Raw genomic sequence first — 20327 nt, forward strand, 5'->3', positions numbered from 1 at the left:
CTCTAGGTTCTGAGAAGAACCACACACAGTTCAGGGTCTTTATAGAGAGGTGCTCCCTTTCCAACTGCAAGATAAACAGACTTCCAGTTATCACTTTGCTACCTGGATCTGACCAATGAACTGTGTCTACAGTAATAGGTAAATGTCAACCTATCAGCAATTGGCATGGTAACAGCTCTTCTTTACATAAAGCCAATGAATTAAGATTGGGCTTGTTTGCAACCTGCATCTTAGGATTCTGCGTAAGCAGACTGGAGTGGGAGCTGGGATGGGAACTTGTCTCAGCCAGCCCCTTCTTTTGTTACTATAAAGAGCATTTTCATTTTGTAGGAAACCTGATGTCTTCCCAGTTTGCAAACTATTTCCTTTGTTCTTTTGAAATAAAGCCTCCTCTTCTCTTGAATCTTTGGGTTCAGCATTTCTAGGTTTTCTGTTCAGAGTTTCAGAAGCAGAAATCAACTTGTTTTGCCAGACTGTGGTGTCATGAGGAGAGGTGTCTAAGGAAGAATCCAGTTTCAAAACTCATTTGAGTTGTTGGCAGTATTAATTTCTTTGTAGTTATAGACTGAAGTCTTGTTTCCTTGTTGACTGACAGCGCATGTGGCCTTCTTCATCTTCAAAGTTAGGAATGGAGAATATTTCTGACCATTCAAATTTTTCTTGGGAAGAAAAGTTCTGTCTTGCTTTAAGGGTTCACTGGTTAGGTTAGCCCAACTACTATTAGATTCCTTGCCTTGAGTAAAACTAATTTGGGGCCTTAATTACACTTGCAAAATTCCTCCACAGTAGTGCCTATATCCCTATCTGACCAAGTAACTAGGAGAAGGTGTGTACATCAGAGAGCAGGTCAATCTCGGGGGTCATCTAGAATTCTGCCTGTAACAGTGTCTTAGGCAAACATTCCAAAGACATACCAGTGAGCTGAGCACTGCATATGCCCAGTTGTGGGAACATTTCTGGACACATCCGTGTACACAAGACGTCTTCCTCTGCTACTCTTGATCTCTGTGATGCTTGTTCTATGGGGTTAGTTGTAGTTGTAGAATTGGTAGTAAAGTCTACATGCAGTGGGTATTTGGTTTATGGATGGCTAGCTTTTGGAAATGCTCATGTCAACTCATTGATGAACTTAGCGATTTACTGTGGTGAAATCAATAAGAGAGAAGAGTGAGATAATGAGGTGCTAATGAAGCAAAAGCCAAGCTGACTAGAAAATGAAGAAGGTGGGCTGTGCGCAGGAATATAGAAACAAACCAGTAAAGGTGACATCGCAGAGTTTTGTGGGAAAGAGGTATAATAAACACAGGACAAAAGTTGGGCGCTGGTGGCTCACACCTGTAATCCTAGCTACTTAGGAGGCTGAGATCTGAGGATCACAGTTCAAAGCCAGCCCGGGCAGAAAAGTTCATGAGACTCTTATCTCCAAGAAACCACTAGAAAACCAAAAGTGGCACTGTGGCTCAAGCGATAGAGTGCTCACGTTGAGTTGAAGAGCTGAGGGAGAATGCCCAGGCCTAGAGTTCAAGTCCTATGACTGACCAAAAAAAAAAAAAAAAAAGGGACAAAACAAGAAATGGTTGACTTGAGTAGAAGACAGGAGGTAAAAATTGAAATCACTAAGCTTGAAGGTATGGGTGGGGTGGGAAAGATAGGGGAAGATGATGGATATAGATCAAAATGGCATTGATCAACAGTGACAATGGTCAAGATGCATTATACTTATAAACTGATATATTGAACTGAAACAAAGAAGAATTGGAAGCACTGTAAGAATATAATTCTGAGTGCATAGTTATGGATATAAATGTTTTAAACTTATGCTTGAGTCACTCATTTAATAAGCTACATGTTTGGGTAGATTCTGGGACAGAAACATGTGTCCTTCTTGCCAGGTCAGTGTGGGAGACCAGGATAAGCACCAATAGTCACAGTATCAGTGTTATCAGTGTGGGAAGAATGACAGAGGAGATGTCACAGGTGTGAGCAGGTATCTGACTCTGAAGAGAAGGTGTGGCAGGAAGCTTGTCTTCAAGGGAACTAACAATTTCACTTCTGCTGTCTGTTGTGGTTTGAATGTGTTTTTCCATTTCATGTGTTGACAACTTAATTCCCATTGCAACAGTTTTGGAAGTTGCAAAGTGTCTAAGCCATGATGCTCCATCCTTATGAATGAATTAGCACTAATTACAAAAAGGCTTAACCAAGCTGGGTGCCAGTGGCTCATGCCTGTAATCCTAGCTACTCAGGAGGTTGAGATCTGAGGATTGTGGTTCAAAGCCAGCCCAGGCAGGAAAGTCCATGAGACTCTTCAATAAACCACATAAGACTGGAAGTGGTACTGTGGCTCAAGTGGTAGAGTGCTAGCCTTAAGCTGAAGAGCTGAGGGACAGTGCCCAGGCCCAGAGTTCAAGCCCCATCACTGACCAAAAAAAAAAAAGGCTTAACCAATTGCACGCTCTCTCTCTCCCTCCCTCTCTCTGTCTCTCTTTCTCTCTGTCTGTCTGTCTGTCTATCTGTCTGTCTGTCTCTCTCTCTCTCTCTCGTTCTTCTGACTTCCACCATAGCATGACACAATAACCAGCCCTCACCAGATGCGGGCACCAGATTCTTGGACTTCTTAGCTTCTAAAATGATAAGCCAAAAAATTTCTGTTCCATATAAAATACCAATGTCAAATGTTCTGTTATAGCAGCACAAATGGACCTAGACATCCTGCCTCAAGACATGTCATAGGTAATGAGAAGGCTTCTGCAAGTGCAAATCTCATAGATAGCACTCAAGAAATATCATTGCCCTCCTCCTCCTCCTCAGCATCGTTATCATATCATTTCATGCTGTGCCCCCTCTCCCTTCCTCTACTTAACCTTTGTAGAATTTTGTATCTGGAGAGGGTTGTAGAGAAGCACATGTTGGATCTTCTCATTTTCAGAACTGGGAAGAAAGGTGCTTACAAGCAGATCAAACAAAAGCAAAGGCACAGATTGTTAATCATGGGAGTGGTTAGCCCTGTTCCATCCAGAGCACTTTTGCAGCCATTGTCAAATTTTAGTGGCATTACAAGCATCTGGAAAATTTGATTAAAAGGTTGAACAGGGCAGAGGGGTGCACACCTATAATCCCAATACATGGAGCTACAGAAGGAAGATCACAAATTCCAGGCCAACATGGACTTCATAGTGAAATCTCCCGCACCCCCTACCAAAGACAACTACAAAGAAAGCAAAGGTTTCTGAGCCCTACTTCCAGAGGGCCTGAATATTCCATTGGTTTGGGTGAAGACTGAAAACTTGTATTTCTAATGAGGTCTAGGTCATGCAAATGCTGTTTGGAACTACTGCTTTATATCATGTGCTTATTGATCTATATAAAGTTCTTACCAAGGGTTAATGAAAGGTCAAATGGTTGATGATTTTACTATGGACACTGACAGATTTGGCCTTGGAGGAACTTCACTATTCACTGTAGTGAAGAATGGCTACCCAGAGGAAAGGCTGGATATTTTCCTTGAGGGTCATAAGTGACAAGGATGTTAGGAAGACTGTAATCAAAGAGGAATCCATTTGGTTGGTTGTGACCTTTTGTATTCCTATGTTGAGGACAGAGCAGAAGATAAAGCAGTTGGCATTACCCAGAGTGACATGGAAATGATTAATACTCAGGGCTCCTGAAGTGGAAAAGATGGGCATATAAGGTGCAATTAAGATGATAAAGAATACCAAGAAGCAGGGCTTAGCAGTGAGCTGGGACGCTAAGCCGGGATGCTAAACTAACAGGGAAAAAAATTGCCTGACTCTCTTTGCAGACTGCTTAAGAGACACAGGAATAGAGCTTGCCATTCTACCTTGCTCCCATCCGGAGAGAGTAGAAAGGTGATCTTAAAGGTTATTTTCAAGATGTGTGAGTGCTCCTTTGTCTCCCTCCTTAAAAGGAGCAAATGCCAGCAGTTACTAATAATGAGGTTAATGAGCATTGCAAAGGTTGGAAAAAAGAGCTTGTGATTGGGTTTTAAGTCAACCTGGTTGACTTGGCTGGTAATTGATAGAAGAAAGCAAATTGCCTGGAGGAGGCACTCAGTGTGATTCAGAAGTCTTGTGTGCAATGTGTAAGCAGCCCAAATTATATATATAGGACCAACCAAGCCACACGGGAGACAATCATTTCTGGAGCTGTAGCATTTCTATTTTCTAGGATCCTGTGCTATTCTGAAACTACTACTTTTCTGCAGGGCTAGGTAGAGGCTCCAAGGCCCCAGAAAAATTATCATTTTTCTCAGCAAAGTATTGCATGATAAATTAAGTACACTTCTACCAAATAGTCAGACATTGTTTTAATGTATCTCTTTAGGTCAATCTCTAACTCAAATAAATAACTCTGTAATGGTGGAAGGAAGTAGAAAAGTGGAAAAAGTAGCAGCAGACTGGTGTATCTGACTCCCAACTCAACATGTCTGTGTGGATAGCTAATTAGGTATCCCACTTTATATGGTCATGAACTCTTCTTTGACCCACTTTCCCATCCAAAAATGTTTCTCTCCTATTCTTTTCCCTTGCAGAAGTGATACTTTTTTGTCTCATCCTGTCTTGGCCAGTCATCAGAGCTTTTAAATTGACTTTCAAACTATATCCTTAACTTAACCATCTCTGACCTACATGCTTCTGCAGGAAGAGTAGGCCACTGGCATCTTTTGCTTCAAATATGGTGGTGGTCCACTGCACAGAAATGGATCATATTAGGCTGCTTTCTACATTCTAGTAGTTGACCCTAATAATCAGTCTAAAATCTAACATTCTATCTACCTGATTTAGCCCACCCAGCTCTGATTTTTACCTATCTCTTTCTCTAAGTGATTGGGTCACCTGATTCTGGCCACATTCATTGTTTTTTAACATTCTTCTCTCACTTCTATCTGAGAGACTTTGTGCTTTCTCTTCACACTGTAATTTTCCCTACATTTTTGTAAAGCTTCTTTCTCATTTCTCTCGTGTCTTTGGTCAGATGTTACTAGATAGAATTTCCTGATCACCCTACTCACAAGCCACCACCATCACCACCACTACAACTACCACCACCACCACCACCACCACCTTGGATCCCTTAACACTATTTTCCTTTATGGAATCATGAAGGTAGAAACTTTGTCATATTCGTAACTTTACTCCCCAGCAGGATAATTCCTGTATATCATAAATAACCAAAAGTATTTGTAGGAGAGATCTGTGCTATTTATTAAACACCCTCTGGATACTAGTGGTTGTGCATGCATTGGTCCATTTAGCTGAGTCACAACTTTGTAAGCCAGGCACCACTTTAAATAGACAGTTTTTACATATAAAAAGGGAGAGTTCAGAGAGGCTTTGTAACTGTTCCAGGGTGACACACTGGGAAACGGTGGGGCTAGGACCAGAGATTTGGCCCTTCTGGGGTCCCCTGGAAGATTAGTGTATCAGATGTGCTAGGGAAAATGAACTCTCAAAATGTGCTAGTCAGCTTTCTGCCATTATGATAAATGCTTGAGGCAACATCTAAAGGCTAAAAGTATTTTTTGACTCATAATTTTAGAGATTTCAATCTATGATGAATTGGTTGGCCCTGTTACTTTTAGCCTATGACAAGCATCTTGGCAGTAGTGTGCAGAAGAACAGTGACATGGCATATCTCGAAAGTAAAATGGAAAAAGAGAAAGGGGCTAACCTTCCAGCATATGGGTTTTTGAAGGGCAGATATAATCCAAATTATAGCACCAAGCATGCCTCTGATGATGATATTGATAATTATAACCAGCACTTAACTTCTCAAGTATGTATGCTGTGCTAAGCATTATCTTCCTTTCTGTAAATGTGTATATACATATATGTATTATATACATAAAATCATTAAATAGTTGTACAAAGAAGTTTCTGTTTAACAAAGCAGTTAATGAATTCAATATAACTTGATCAATGCCATCTCTTTTAATATCCTCACCCACTCTCCCTTAGCCACCTCTTCCCAGGCTCTTCTTAATTTTGTTAGGATATACATTGGATTCTTTTTTTGTCAGTCAGGGCTTGAGTGCTGTCCCTTAGCTTTTGTGCACAAGGCTACTGCTCTATCACTTTGAGCCACAGCTCCACTTCCAGTTTTGAGGTAGTTAATTGGAAATAAGATTCTTATAGACTTTCCTGCCCCAGCTGGCTTTGAACTGTGATCTTCAGATCTCAGCCTCCTGAGTAGCTTGGATTACAGGCATGGGTGACCAGCGCCTGGATTCTTGACTACATTCTTTCCTTCTTCTCTTCATTTGTCTACCCCTTTCCCCTTGGCCCCAGCCCACTTACTTCTTGTTGTTTTATTTTATTGAACTTTTCTTTGTCTTTATTAACTTTCTACCAACTGAAGAAGATACTTATTTACATTTTGTAAAAGAGGAAATCAGGAGGCAGAGGAAAGTTTAGAAACTTTCTAGGGTGATTTGGCAGTAAGCAGTGGAGGCAGGATCTGAACCCAGAGTTGGACTCCAGAGCCCCCAGATATAACCTCCTCATGCACAGGGTGTCTTGGCTACGGGGCCGTGCACACATCCTTTCCCATCCTTCATTCTCCCATCTTCCCTCATGAGGCCTTCACTTTGCCCAACTTGATCTCTGTGTCTCATGAAAGAGTGTCTGGCACAGAATAGAAAGCAATACATGCTGAATAAATGAGGAAAGTAATGAAAGTTTCCTTACGGAGGTTTTCTATCATCTAATTAAAAATTATTCTTTAAGACAATATCTTTAACAAATGTTTCCACTTTAGATGCATGATGTTAAGAAGAGTTGCCTGAAAGTTTTTGACTAGATGCACAGAACAGATGCTTGGGGCTGGGAAGGTGGCTCAGAGGTAGAGCGCTTGCCTTGCATGCATGAGGCCCTGGGTTCAATTCCTCAGCATCACAGAAGCAGAAAAAGCTGGAAGTGCTGCTTGGCTCAAGTGGTAGAGCATTAGCCTTGAGCTGAAAAGCTGAGGGACAGTGCCCAGGCCCAGAGTTCAGGCCCCATGACTGACAACAAAAAAAAGAACAGATGCTTATATTTATAAGATGGAAAGGTATTGCGCCTAGAACTCTCTTCCTTCTGATATATTTAGAATCTGGAAAGGACAGCTCATTCATGAGAGCCAGTGAGGCCAATACAAGGCTAAAACATACTGAGGAAAGGGTTATGGATATGGAAAGATTTTATTTTATACTTATGGACACAGTGTTTGTACATAAGTATGTGCTGTGTATGTGTTTCATTTAGGATCTAGAATCTACACTACTTACTTTAACATAAGAATTCATTATAGGGAATTTCTTAATAGCTGTTGAAGGACAGAAAGAACAAAAACAAAAGAAGGAACACTAATGAATTAACACAGGGACAGTTTCTGTAAGAAGACAGGAACTTCTAGGTCTAGAAAAAAGGAAGTTAGCTAGAAGTTTTGATAGGGTCCACATTAGTAACAAACCTTTAAGGAGAGGCTACCATCCTAGGAGCTTAGAGGAGGAACCCTGGAGCTAGGACTCAGATTCAGAAGAGATAGTTGTAGAGTGTGGGGATACATAACTCCTGGAGTGAGTAAGGGGTCTAGAAGCTAGGTTCTGGGGGATTGAAAAAAAAACAAAAGGTTGAAAAGAAATGACTAAAACCAACTTGCTGGCACCACGGTAAAGGGTTTTCTCCTTGGAATGAATCCCTTCTCCTCCTTCCTCCAATCTTCCAGTCCTTCTGTACTCCTACTGAGTGTGGCTCAACAGAGAGATGACTGGTCAAATAAATTAGTTGACTGTTACTAGGACTAAATTCTGGCCTATCACTAAGCAAATTGTAGAAAGGTGAGCTTCAAGCTTAGAAAACACTTAATAACAGATAAGCAAAGACCCTTTCCTCCTGGTTACTCGTGAATATCTTTTGCAGCAGAGCAACAACATTGGGATTTTAGGTGAGAATAGGTCTCTCAGAGGACTTAGTTCATAAAAGGCCTTATTAGTGTGGGTATACAGTCTTGAGTGCTTATCTCAATTATCATCTTAAACTTTACAGGATTTTTCTTAGTTACATGTTTAGCTTACAAACATGAAAACATAGTGTCAAGAATGGAAAAACTGAACCCCTCATTTTTCGCTATGGAAGGGATTACTGATGCCTTCAATATTTCCCTGGCCCCGGTCAAAAGTAAAAACCATGAGACTCTACTGTAAGGCTAGGAAGAAAGATAGGAAGAAGACAGGAAATTTGTGAGGGTTTTTTTTTAGAAAAGAGGATTAAGGCCAAATATAATTGAAGCAAGAAGTGATCAGAATATGCAGTGACTGTTATTTTAAGAAAAATAAATTCATGAGATTCAAATTTCAGCTTGACAGAGGAAAAAAATGAGATTTTTAAAAAAACATTTTCCACAAGATGTTCAGGAAGATGAATCTGTCAAGAAATGGGGTGAAAGGTCACTGGGAAGCCAATGAGAAGTTGTGGGCTGAATTCATTCTGTCACACAGCATCATCTCAATTAAAATATAACAGAGAGATTGTCATTTTGACTCACATTTTCACAGACTCTTATAAGAACACTGACAGGGCTTATTTATTCTGTAGGAGAGTCTCTGAAATCTTCCTATTAAGTTTGCAGTCTGAGGTAATTAATGTGTGACATGGTCTGTTGGCTTTATTTTGATAGGAACTGTCTAGAATATATGGGAACTTGAATAAACTGCAGTAAGTCCCTTTGCGGGGACTCATATTATTCTTCTGAATGGTGGGGACCTGTCCATGCCACACTGGGGAATAAGAAGCTGGAGGTCAGAGACCTAGTAAAGAAGGGTGTGGGTGAGGTCTTACTAACAGGCGGTGGTCTGGAGGGAGGAATGGGGGGGTGGGTAGAAAAGAAGGGCACAGACAGATAAATTGTGGTCTCGCAGGAGACCATCAGTCAGCTTTCTGACAGATAAAAAAAACTCCATTATTTGCAATGGTTGCCCATTTCCATGGTGTAAATGCTCCCTCCATAGTTGATTTCAGTTAATGAAGGTTCCTGAAACTTAAGTATCAGCTTTAGCTAGCCAGTACAACCCAGCTCCAGCCCCTGCCCCGGGATAAGCGTACATCATTCAAGGCAGACATTATGGAGATCACAGTATAGGCAAAAGTACAAATTGAGGATGTATCGAAATGGATTTTAGGCAGAAATAAAAGCTGGACAGAGAGACTGACTCAAATTTAATTTTCCCATCTCAAAACAATAATACTTAAGAATGGGTGGTTGTTACTGTGTTGGGTTTTTTGTTGTTGTTTTGGCATGCAAGTGAACAAGTAACTAGAGTGCCCACAATTTCTCACTAAAAGCAAGGAGAGTTTATAATAAAACTGAATAATTACAGTGATCATGTTTTGCTATTCTATTAGGTGCCAAATACCATGTTCATATATGCTATACACTGTTTTTCATCCTCTTGACATATTTCTGCAGGAAATGGGTAGCAGAGAGGGGTTTAATACCCATCTCTGTACTGCAAGTAAGCCACCCATGCTGTGACTGGAATCTAGATGGTTTTGTCCCCAGAGCTGCTGTCTTCTGTATGCTTTCCACTCTAATGAATGGGCTTGAAATGGAGAACAGGGTGAGAGGAAGAGGCAGGGGTGGAAAGTGTTTGTACAAACTTGCTCAGCTTCTGTAGACTTCTTTTCCTCAAGCTTGTGTTGTAGACTGGATTCAGAAACTCATCACAGTTCTAATTCACTGGGTTGGTCTAGAACGGGGGTGGGGGGAGAGGGGCAGTATCTGGTGTTATCAATGACACCTGAAGTGAAGCCACTACCAAGCTGAAGTTTTGGGGACTGAGCCAGAAAAGCCTGGGACTGCCCCACAAATTGGATTGTAAGCATCTGGTTATGGGAAAAGGAAAGGGGCTGACAAGAATGTGGTAGATGTCAGAAGCACAGATAGAAAAGAATGGGGTTCAAAGCAGAGGTCTAAGTTAGAACAGAAGTGGACTTTGGGTGGACATTTTGGTATGTAAGAGCATAGAGTCAATCAGGTTATGGGTAGTGGTGGTCCTCTAAGTTCAGATTCCAGAGTGAAGGCAATATGGAGCTATAATCACACAGCTCTTTTTCCCAACTGGTTGAAGCTTGTTGTAAAGGAATTGTTAGTGGATCAAAAGAAAGAATGATCAGAACAATACAGCTAAACCTCAGCTCCAGGAACCTTTATAAGCTAAGCTTGTCACATAATGCACTCTTTGCAGCTGATCACGTTGTCACCACATGATAATTCACAGTGGCTGTACATCTAGAGCCCCTGGTACTCTGCTTAGCTCTGGTCAGAGTTGAGAAAGAATGACACTAGTCCAATCTCCAGCAGAGGACCCAGCAGAGAGCCTGGGTGAGGTGGGTTCAGGTGTGAAAAAGTGTAAGGAATCTCTGCGTGGACCTGTGTTTCCAGTACAACTATTATCCTGTATGTATTTCACTGATATTTGAAAAGGAAAAGAAACTGTATGATCAGAAAGAGGAGGACCAGAACTGCAAAGCAACAACTTAGATAATGAAATAGTTACAAGGGGAATTGTTTTCATTCACTGATGTCCTACAATACATAAAAGAGGAAGAATAAAAAGGGGAAGAAGGAGGAAGCTCTTATACCCCAACCTGTGGAGGCTTTACTGCAAATAGGCTTATTTCCCAGAACCTCAGCTTGGTTGCTATCTGAGTTCAAGTGGCATTGATAGCCCCAGATACTGGCCCCAGTCTGGGACAAACCCAGTAAGTTAGAGCTCTAGCAGTGCCACAACTTTCTGAACCCAGTCTGACAAAAGCTTAAGGCATCTTCTCTCAGGAAGCTCTCTGTCTCTGTCTGTCTGTCTCTGTCTCTCTTTCTCCGTCTCTGTCTGTCTGTCTGTCTGTCTCTTTCTCTCTCTCTCTTTTCTTGGCCAGTACAGTATGAACTTCTTGGTTCCACATACCCTCCCTCTCCCATGTTGAATTGAAACCTTGGAAACTATGAGCCCAAACAAATCTTTCCTCCCTTGTTGTTTTGCACAGGTATTTGTCACGGTCATGGAACATAGAAAATGAGAACCAGTAGAGGGGTGGATGATATGTAATATCCCTAGCAATGTGGTTCAGAAACTGTTTGGAAAAGCTTGGAGCATCTAACTAGGAAGCTCCTAGAATGCTGTAAGCAGAGATTAATGGATGACTCTGAGAGGAGCTCAGACCAGAATGCTGGTAGTGATATAGAGATGACTGAGAAACCTTTCCTCCCACAGCCATATCTCAAAGACAGCCCTTGCTGCAGACCTTGCTGAATCATCTCCCCTCCATGATGCCCCTGGTCTCAAAGGATAGTGAAATCCCTTGCCCTCCTAACCCCGTGTTGCCCCATTGGCCCACCGACATATTTCCACCCCTGGTCTGTTGTTCCATGGCAGAGCAATCCTAGGAACACCTCACCCCTAGTCCTATCTGGAAGTGCATGCTGCTCCAGGTGGAACCTTCTGCTGCAGCTACCTGACTCCACACCCAACAGCCCCTTATTCCACTGCACTTATACCCCGGACTCTCGCCTCCTGCACCCTTGTATCTGACTGTTGGGTGTTATCTGGTAACTCTCTTCAACGCAGTTTAAAGCCTGATCCGACCTGCTGAGGTCTCTGTCTCCTTCCTTTCCTTTTGTCCGCTTGATCTTTCCTTATGATAGGAATGTGTCTATTTTTATTTATTAATTTTTTTCTTAAAATTATTTTCAAACTCATTATGTCAGAAAAGCATGATAAACCCCCTTACCCCATTTACATGAATGAAGACAAATGATTAGAAAAGAAATTATTTCAATTTTACATTAAAATGAAATATTCTAACTCAGAGGAAAAAAAATTGCAACAAATGAAGACATTCAGCATGGAATGAATCTCTTTTAAATCTTAGAAAAGTGTGCTATGTGCTTATAAGAAAATAAAGCTTTAAAATAGACTGCTTCAGAATGCAATCATCTTATGCATTGTCTTCAGACTGATTAACAGAAGAGAATTCGGTGGATCTTCTCGTCTTCTGGATGTGACCCTCATTACTATTTGTTCTTTTCTTTTCCTTTGTCTTCAAATGATAAGCTTTGAGACGTCAGATTTCAGATAGCATTCATGTTCATTAGCACAGTATTATCATGACTGGTAAAAGAAGTTATTACTGGTTAAAGTAAAGCAGTTGTTAAACATAAAACATGAAAAATAAATCCTCCCTTAAAAGAATGAAATACAAAATCCTGTACCTTTAGTGAAGACTACTTAAAAAGGTGGAGAAGCATGATCTTTTAGTCTTCTTTACATGCTGTTTAAAACCAAAACCTCAACCATTAGGTTTAGGATCCGTGATCACTACAAGCAGTAAGTTCAAATATTAATGCCATAGTTTAGATGTCGGGTGTTCTTGAAAGCTCATGTGTTGGGAGCCTGGTCTCAATATTGGGAAGTGGCAGAACCTTTGAAGAGGTGGGAGCTTATAAACTTATAAGTAAATAGGTTAGTGTTATACAAATGTATTAACTGAAATACAGTAGATTCAAGGGAGTATTTATATAGTGTAATTCCTTAGAAAGGCAAAGTCAAAGTTCAACAAAATAGAACACCAGGAAGCAGATACTCAAAATGGGGCAGGGTTGGTCAAAGGAAAAGGGGTAGACAAATGAAGAGAATGTAATCACAATCCAATGTATATCCTACAAAATTAAGTAGAGTGAGGGAAGAGGTGGGTAGATGAGGAATGAATGAGAACACTAAAAAGGTATCACATTGGTCAAGATACATTTTAGCCAGGCAGCAGTGGCTCATGCCTATAATCCTAGCTACTCAGGAGGCTGAGATCTGAGGATCATGGTTCGAAGTCAGCCTGGGCAGAAAAGTCCCTGTGAGACTCTTTTTTTTAAATGGAACACCAACTTTATTTATTTATTTATTTATTTATTTATTTTTGGGTCCGGTCGCGGGGCCTGAACTCTGGGCCTGGGCGCTGTCCCTCAGCTCTTCAGCTAAAGGCTAGCCCTCTACCACTTGAGCCACAGCGCCCACTTCTGGCTTTTTTTTTTTCTGCTTATGTGGTGCTGAGGAATTGAACCCAGGGTCTCATGCATGCAAGGCAAACGCTCCACCACTGAGCCACCTTCCCAGCCCCCTGTGAGACTCTTATCTCCAATTAACCATTCAAAAACTGGAAGTGGTTCAAGTGGTAGAGTGCTAGCCTTGAACAAAAGAGCTCAGGGACAACACCCAGGTCCTGAGTTCAAGCCCCGTAACTGACAAAAAAGAGATATATTTTATTCATAAACTACTTTATTAAATGACAATTCTTTTATACAACCTCTTAAAGATAATTTTAAAATGGTTAATAAAAATGGCATGCACCTGGGAATGTAACTCAGTGGTAGAATACTTGTCTAACATGGACAAATCCCTGGGTTCAAATCCAAGCACTGGGGGAAAAAATTGAGGGGCCAGAAGGAATCCCTAGGTTAACTGAAGGTATGCCCTTAGAAGGGACTGTAGGACCCCAGGCTCTCTCTGGCTTTCTGTTCGGTAGAGTGATTTCTCTCTCTTGTATGAGCTCTTTCCATTCATCATGAGATCCTCAGCAGAGCTGATGCTGCCATTATGACCCTGAATCTACAGATCTGTGAGCTAAATAAACTTGCTTTTACAAAGTTAATTTATTTCAGGCATTTCATTATAACATAAAACATACAAATACAATTCGTTTTTCCTTAACTAATGTCTAACATTCTCCTACATTGTTAAATACTTTATGGAAACATGATTTTTTAAAATCTGAATGTACTATAAATCGCGCAGGTTTTTCCAATTCTTGAATATTTCTATTTAATATTTTTCGACTTTGAAAATAGTATGGCAAATATATTTGCACAAAGATCTTCTAAAGCATATTGATTATTTTATTTATTACGATAAATTCTAGAAGAAGAATTGCAATTACTAGGTCAAATGATATAATCATACTTAGGTCTCAGTATGGTCTAAGTAGCAAATGTTGCTTGGATGTTTTTAGCACATGAAGACAAGCAAATCTTGGTGAAAGACAGCTTGAACTAGCATGAGCCTGAGTAGCTGCAGTTACTTAATCCCCTTTATAGTTTCCTTCCCCTCTAGCCTCGGGAAGAACCTCAGTGGTGTCTCATATGGTTGGTTATCCCTCAGGATATATGAGCATCTCACTGTCCTGCACTTGACCAGAACAATTTCTTCTTGCTGCTGAACTTCCCTTCCTTTTCATTTTACATTTTTAGATGAGTCCTGCAAATTGGATTCTTGGGCTATAAGGTGCGATAGCCTTTGTACTTAAGGGTCTTTGCTTACAAATATAGCTTCTGCATCTCTAACTACTGCAGGTGGCTAGAGTTGGGCAGGGCTAAGACCTTGTGAACTTGCCAATGTGTTTGGATGACTCTGCTTCCACTTGGAAACGCTGTAGTCTGATGATACTGCCTCTTCTTCCCCAGGGAGGATTTCTTCCCGATAGCAGAATTACTTCTAGAGTTTACCATTTAGTGGCTCCATCTAAATTTACCGAACATAACTCAATTCCAGGTATTACATTTATGGTTTCTAGCTCCCAGCACATCAGTGAATTTAAATAGCTATGAGAAATGTATCACCTGAAATATTCTAAACTCTAGTCCAGACAGCAGGGTCTTCTCTATGTGTGACTGAAATCACACCTTCAGAAATTCTAGGACCATTTACTTTTCCAATATGAAAAACTTGCTTTCTTAAATCTCCAACCTTAGATACCACAATTTTTTAAAAAGGTTGTATCCATTTAGAGGTAAAAAACAGTAGCTGGTTATTTTTCACTGACATCTGTCTAGTTATTAGTAGATGTGGATCCCCTTTTCAAACATTTACTGTGTTTTCTTTGCAAATTTTCTGTTCTTTGGCTTCATTTGTAGACAAAACCAGGCACGTTCAGCATGGTGTGACAGTAGACTCTTGAGGCTAATTTTTAAAATCTTGAGATGGGCATGTTTTTCTCATTAACTTTTATATTTTCAAGATGTTAATTAACCATCTGTCCACCAGGTGGGCTGCTTTAAGTGGCAACCAACAGAAAATCAAGATTTAACATCTCATAATCAGAGGGCCTAAGTAGGGAGACTCTGAAACTGGTTAATTCAGGAGCTTCATGGCATCACCAGGTAGGCAGATTCTTTCTATCCCTCCACCCTGCCATATTTGATGGATGGTTTCCTTCTGTCTCATATTTTCATGATCTTCATGGAGCTGCTGACTCAGAACACTGGAAATCTCCTAACAACAGTACTCAGGACAGAGAGAGGCTCTTCATGTCCATGAGCCTCTTAGAATTTGAATAATGCAGTTCCAACAGCCCTCCAGCTGACTTCACTGGCTAGAGTTACTTTACATGCACATGAAGACAAGGCTCATCTTTAGATCCATCACTACCTGTCAAATCTCATGGGGAGGAATAGATACCTAAACAGAATGGGGGCTTTCTTAGCAATAGAAGGAGTATCTGCTATCTAATGAATTTTATATATAAAATTTTAATTTTGAAACCAAGTAGTGGTATGGTTACTGTCAGGGAAATATTTGCATGGCTAATATCCAATCCACACTAGAGGCTGAGAGCTTTAGACTGGACCCTCTACATAGCCTAGACTCCCTCTGTTTACTGTTCACTGGCATTAAGATCAGCAAGTCTATAAACATTCCAAGTTTGCACATTTCTCTCTAGGGAGAGTAACGTTTTCATCTAGTACTCTCAAGACCTATTCAGATATCTATAGTGCTACCCTACTCACTTGGTAGGTGTGTGCATATCCTATTGCTGCTAAAACCAACGACCATCAATTTGATGGCTTAAACAGTGTAAATGTATTACCTTACTGGCCATGTGTGGTATGTTACATGCCTGTAATCTCAGCATCCAAGAGGCAGATGCAGGAGGCACAGGAGTTCAAGGCCAGCCCAGGCTACATAGTGAGACTATATCTTGAAAACAAAAATGCATTGCTTTACCATGGAGGAGGTCAGACATTCAAGTGACCCTCATTGTGCTACAACTGAGGTGCCTGTTTCCTTCTGGAGGCTTGGTGCTGGGGCAGTGGTCTGCTCCTTTTCTTTCTAGGCTTCTAGAGGCTTCCATTCTCCTCAGTTTCCAACCCCTTCCTCTGCCTTCGAAGCTATCAACATCCTATCACCATCTCACATCACTGTGGCCTCTACTTCTGCCTTATTTTTATTTTTTTGCCAGTGCTAGGATCTGAACTCAGGTTCTCAGGCTAGAGTTCACTTTTTTCTGGCTATTTTGTGGATTACGTCTCTCAGATTTTTCTGCCAAGGCTGGCTTTGAACTGAAATTCTCCTGAGTATCAAGGATTACATACAGGAGCCAATTATCTGGGACCCCTGTGTTTACCACGAACCCACCCACATAACTCAGAACATTCTCTCTACTTCCCAATCACCTGATTAGAAATCTTAATTCCATGTGCAATCTTAATCCCTTTTGCCATGTAACCTAACAAATTCATACAAATTCAACAAATGCATGCTGAGTTTCTGACTACTATAGCAGTTGGAAAAATAATTCTCTTTCTTCCCTGTATAATCTTTTTTTCATGTTACTGTCACATATCATTTAGAATATTTTTGGCTTTAAAATAATACAGTTTTCTAGAGGGGCCATTTCATCAATCCTCACTTGGGCCCACAGGGCTTTGCCTGTGGCTTTTTGCTGAAGACAGATTTGGAATGAGATCAAAGAACATAAGCCTCTCTTTTTCTAGTCTTTCTAAGCTTCTCTGCTTCATTGCATCAATATTTCTGTGCGCTTGCTCATTATAGGCTCTCCATTCCACTGTGCTCCTATTTAGGAGTTGTACTATATATTTTCATTCCTCCTTAGTATGGCTCCCTTGTCAGAATATCCATCTTGGAGCAGAGCACATACTTGTTCCCCTCCGGCTGCCTTTCTCATGAATCTACTCTAGAATAAAATTAGCCTGGCTCTTGGTTTTGACATGCCATACATGCTGTCATTTATATCATTATGAATTGTTTTAGGTTATGTCAACAGGTAGTAAGTGATTTTTCTCTTATTCTCGCTCTTTCCCTTTCTCACTTGTTACACAACATGCTTCATCCTTATTCCATAATTTGAGCCAATCACATCAGGAAAACATAGGACTCAGGTGAGGGACGTAGGGGTAGCAGAGAGCTCTGAAAGAAGCTGAAAATAGAGAAAATTGTGTATCTCCTGCTTTCCACATATCTGCTTCTGGCCTCTCTAGATAACTGGTAGTCTAGGAGACACTAATGATGAAAGTTACTGCATTTGACCTATTTGTTATTCACATTGAGGTCCCAGTATCCTAAAATGTCCAAATGGAAAGCTCAGTAGAAAGAATGAGGGAAGTCATTATACGAAAGGAAATGTACTCATTATCTGACTCATGTCATTGTAATCCCTTTGTGCATTACCTTTATAATAACAATAAATAATAATTTTAGAAAAGAAAGCTGAATAAACTCTAACCTCATAACTCAGTCTGAAAATTCTTGATCTTCATGAGATCTATATTTAGCCACAAGTTGATCCCTTTGAGACTCATGGTTATAGAAACCCCTGCAGCCTTCATGTGTAAAACATTACTCAGTATCAAATTAAAAAGAATAAACGTGTTTAAACCACACTGATTTAATTTTCCTCACAAGCCTGCCTAGAATCCTCGCAGCACAATCTGTTGGGGGTTTCTATGATCCAACAGTGGGAGGTGGGCATCTCACAACCTTGATGCAGGTGAACAACCATCAATTATGACTCTGACAATACTCTGCTCAGCTACTTAGAGTCTGTTTTAGTTAGTCTGGATTATTATAACAGAATACCACCAACTGGGTGTTTGTAAACTACAGAAATTCATTCTCTCGGTTCTGGAGGCAAGAAGTCTAAGATCAGGGCACCAACATGGTTAGTCTTGGTGAGGACCTTTTTCAGAGTTATAAATGGGAAAGAGGGGAAGTGAGCTCTCTCATGTTTCTTCTAAGGGCACTATTCCAGTTATGAAGGCTCTCTTTGAGAGAGCCTTATTATCTATTCCTCATTAACTCCCAAAGGTCTCACCTTCTAGTAGCCTTGAAATGGATGTTAGGGTTTCAACTTAGAACTTTTTGGACAACAAGAACATTCAGTCTGGGGCTGGGAAGGTGGCTCAGTGGTAGAGTGCTTGCCTTGCATGCATGAGTCCCTGGGTTCGATTCCTCAGCACCACATAAGCAGAAAAAGCCAGAAGTGGCACTATGGCTCCAGTGATAGAGCGCTAGCCTTGAGCTGAAGAGCTGAGGGACAGTGCCCAGGCTCAGAGTTCAGGCCCACAACAGACAAAAAAAACAAGGTCTACATGTTTGTTGAGAAACTAAATGCAACAAAGTATCTATGCTTGTTAAACTAACCAACTCTTCTTCCACAAAAACCCAGGCCTGGAAAATCCTTTTCCAGCTAATGCATGTATCATATTTCTTCTGAGATAGACAAAACGCCTGAACATAGAGCTTGAAGGGAAAGAACTTAAAGCATGTCCTTCCTCTTTCTTGCATTGTCATGGCCCGCCCTGGTGGTAAAACTCTGTGCTGTCAATCAAAGCAGCTACCAGAACTATTTTCTCATCATGTATGCTCCTTCCTTCTCACCATGTCATCTCTTAGAGCCCTGTAATTACGCAGCCATGTGCATCCAAGCTGTCAACAGGATCTTCTGAAATGTAGCTAAAAAAATGTCACTAGTGAGGAAAGACCATCATCAAAGGTGTATCTATAGCAGCCTCTTCCATGATTCTAGTCTGCCTCATTCTTTCCAGGCTGCTCACTTATTTATTGCAGTGATAATAAATAAGTCTCACTCTCACCTTGCATTTCAAACCAAGTCCATATTCCTAGAAGCTCTGTGATCCTGTTAGACCTGATACTAGCCATGGCAACATAGCGGAGACTGTTTGTCATCTTGATCTTTCCCATTTTAAAACATTTAAAACATCACCAACTGACTGCTGCAGATAGAAGTTCTGCGGGTGTCTGTGAGGGCTAAGTCTACTTTGCTGTCATGAAAGGATTGCTCCTTGTTCCCAGTAGTAGTCAGAATTATGGTCTCTCATAGATGTCCACATCCTAATCATCAGAACCTGTGAAGGAGTTAACTTACATAGCATAACTTACATAGCAGAAGGGATTTTGCAGATGTGATTCAGGTTAAGGATTCTGAGAGGTAGATGTAGCTCAGTGCAACCCAGTTCAGAATTTTGATCTCTACAACTCAAAATTTGTATTGTTTTAGGTCTGATACAAATTGACTATCTTTTTGGATTAAGAAGGTAGAAACTGGAGCTGGATTTGGTAGTGCACATCTATAATCCCAACTCTTGGGACTGGTAGAGGCAGGAGGGTTCTGAGTTCAAGGCCAGCTGGGCCTTGTCTAAAAAAAAGACACCAGAAAAAAGAAAAGTCTTTAAGGTAGATTCCTCATGACTTAATACTAATGGCTTTATAATTAGACAAGAAGGGACCCAACTCTTGCAAGTGATTGATGCCTTGTGCCAACTTGACACTCTGAGTAGGAAGACACTAGATATGGTTCCCTGACCTTGGACTAGAACTGTGAGACCAAATGAAAGTCTTTTCTTTATAATTTATCCAGCCTTTAGTATTGGGTTATTAGGTATAGACCATGGACTAAGCTCATTAAGCTCATGGTAATTTGTAATAACAATAACAAGAAACTAAGGCATTCTCTCAATGAGAGAATGAGGCTTTTTTGGTAGCAAGGATTCACAGTGAACCTCAAATCATGATATATTTGCTGTAAAGTATCCTGTGAACTCAGAAAACCATCCTAGAACTGGGACCTGGGGTAACTCTGGCCCAGATGGCTTTAGGTACCTCAGAGAGAGACCTAGGAGATTTTAGGCTAATCTGACTCCTCTTGGTATGTGTTTTCCTCAGCCACCTGGCTCATTCTTACCTCTTTTCTGTCATTTTGTTCTTTATTCCTAATCTTTGCTTAATGGCAATTCCTTCACCCTTATAACCTTATCCTAAAACTGGTGCATTATGGTCTGTCTCTACTCAGGACTATTCAGCTTCAGACTTCTCTGTTTTCTCCTCTATTCTTGTTAGTCTTAGTTCATGTTCCTGAGAGAGAACACTGGGAGCTTAGTTTGGGGATATAGTTTCTGAGTGCTCTATATAGTTTTTTTTGTTTTTGTCGGTCGTGGGGCTTGAACTCTGGGCCTGGGCGTTGTCCCTCAGC

This window comes from Dipodomys spectabilis, unplaced genomic scaffold, assembly GCF_019054845.1.
Source record: "Dipodomys spectabilis isolate Male_0828 unplaced genomic scaffold, ASM1905484v1 ptg000045l, whole genome shotgun sequence".
Taxonomy (NCBI): domain Eukaryota; kingdom Metazoa; phylum Chordata; class Mammalia; order Rodentia; family Heteromyidae; genus Dipodomys; species Dipodomys spectabilis.